General features: G+C 48.4%; 1 protein-coding gene across 2 annotated transcripts in view; it reads right to left on the bottom strand.

Annotated features, from left to right (window-relative positions):
• Slip1 (SLo interacting protein 1) overlaps window positions 1–2,500 on the bottom strand; it is a 136,442-nt gene that overhangs the window by 12,862 nt on the left and 121,080 nt on the right. The gene's annotated exons all lie outside the window — the stretch shown is intronic.

Here is a 2,500-nt window from a genome sequence, read left to right as displayed (position 1 = left end):
CCCCTCCTTCCACTCAGTCCCCAACATTCAATACTTATACCACGGGGGTTACTTAATGCTGATGGTACCTTATATATTTTTTTTTCCTTTCATTTCATTTTTTTAATGAGTTACATATCTTTCCTACCTTATTCTTGTTATCCCGTTTATTTTTTCCCACCTAATGACATATTTATTTACTTTTTGTTACCTTTATTTTCCCTTTCCCCTTCTTATACTCCTCCCTCCCTCCTTCCCACTCTCCCTCCATCCCTTCCTTCTCCCCCATAACCCATTCCTCTCACCCCCACCCCCCTACCACTCCTTGCAGACGCCATGAAATAGGCCTAGTCAAGGCAACAGAGCCGTGATGGCCACCTTCCTTGAGGGACTAAAGGATTTGATGGTGTTTGGATGCGCGGGCTAGAGTTACTGCGCCGGATCGCTTCAGCTGCGCTTCTGTTTTCCCTCTGGTGCGTCTTAATTGTTTTAGGGATGTTCCGCGGGATTACGGACGCTGCCCCGCGGGCCTCTCGGGTTACGGGGACACACGAGGTGACGAGCATGCAGACATCCATCAATGGGCATATGAACACATGGGTATGCATACATAGTTACATGAACACATATACAGATGTATATATTACATAAATACATACATGCATGCCCGCACAATCCCATATACGCGCATGCGCACGTACCAACGCACGCACACACACACACACACACGAAGCGACCCAGTTTACAGTATCGAGTCCTGAGAACGTGATGTCAACCTTTCAACGCCTCCCCCCTCCCTTGCCATCCACCCAACGCCCCCTCCCCCTTCTTCACGTTATAGCACCCCCCCCCTTCCAGACAATGGCCGGAGGTTACGCTTTGTGGCTTCTTTAAGCTATGAATCTTAATTTCCGCGCCGAGGAGGGTCTTTCGGAGGGCTAAGGAAAGGAGGGTCTTTCGCTGTTTGCGTCAGAAGGTTCGAGGCGCTGGAGTCTTCTGACAAAGGGAGCAGGAGGGGAGGGATCGCAAGGGGGGGGGGGGAGACTTTGCAACATGGAGCCAACCCGTCCCCTTTCCCGACCTCTTCGGCATACAAATACGAATCAAAAATGGATATGAGAATCAAAAATGCATATAATGAGAATCAAACATTTATATGAGATTCAAAAAAATATATACCCAAAATTAAAAATGCATATAATGGGAATCAAATATTCATGAGATTCAAAAATGTATATAATGAGAATCGAAAATGTATATGACATACGGAAGTGCGGATCTGCATACACATCCCTGCACTGAGATTGGCACTATGGGAGAGAGGCTTCAGGCTCTATATCTCATACTCTTAATGTATCTCTGTATCTCTGTACATCTCCCTCTCCTTTATATTCCTTACCCTGCCTTTCCTCCTTCCTTCTCTTCGCTTTTCAACCGTCCCTCACATTTATTGGTTTCTTCCCTCTCTCTTTCCCAATTTATTGCATCTTTATATTGCTTCCAATTCTCTCTCTCACTCTCCCTTCCTTCCCTTCCCAATTCTAAAACCATCCATCTTTTTTTCAATCTCTTTATCCCCTAAACTTCTTTCCATTCCCAGTGTTCCTCCTCGCATTCTTCTTCCTCTTCCTTCTGCTACAGTAACCTCTGTGATCCTATGTTCTCGTCCCCAAAGGGTCACGGAAGGGTCGCGCTCTCGAGGTAAACAATGACGACTGATGCAACGCCGAGGAGGGAAGGGGGAGGGAGGGGGGAAGGGAAGGGAAGGAAGGGGAGAGGGGAAAGGGAGGGAAGAAAGGGGAGAGAGAGAATCGGGCGTGGGAGGCACGGGGCGCACGAGGATCTCCCATTGAGCATTTCCCGGTAATCTTTATGAGTTTCCCCTCCCGTCCAGCACGCCGGAAGAGAAAACGGCCGTCACACCCACTTGCGTGCGAGTCTGTGTCTCTTTGAAAGAGGCAGACGAACACAATCGGCTTCAACAATGGCGTTATTACCACTTTTAAAAGGCGAAAGGTTTTTGGAAAGTTGCACGCTCTCTTGTTAGTATTTATTATTTTTTGGGAGAAGATGATAGCTTCCTTGGGAGAGGTCTGGAGAGGGTTAACGCGCCAGGTGGAGCGTGGTCGTCATTGCTGATGGCGCTGGAGAGATCGGTCACCCGCGAGACACGACCATCGCCTCTCCGCTGGTGCTAAAAGCTTTCAACTTCTTTCTTTATCCTTTTCTCTCTTTTTCTCTCTTTTTCGTCTGTTAATCTATTTGTTTCCCTCTGTTTGTGTGTGTCTGTCCGTCTCTCTGTGTGTCTGTCTGTCTCGTTCCCCTCTGCCCGGCCTCCTTCCTTTCCCCTCCTTCGACTGGGAGAAGATCCTGCCGGAAATTAGTCTCTGGCACTCGCATTTCCCTTTCACCTCCTTTCCCCTCTCTCCTCGGCCCTCCTTCCGAAGGCGTTGCATTTTGCAGGGCGAATTGCATGCAACATTAGCGTTCCCTGAAATGCCTCGGGTGATTTGACTCGCTT

Source organism: Penaeus japonicus, unplaced genomic scaffold (genome assembly GCF_977035675.1).
Source record: "Penaeus japonicus unplaced genomic scaffold, GWHDUDI00000001_assembly GWHDUDI00000020, whole genome shotgun sequence".
Lineage (NCBI taxonomy): Eukaryota > Metazoa > Arthropoda > Malacostraca > Decapoda > Penaeidae > Penaeus > Penaeus japonicus.
This window is presented reverse-complemented; position numbering and strand designations above follow the sequence as displayed.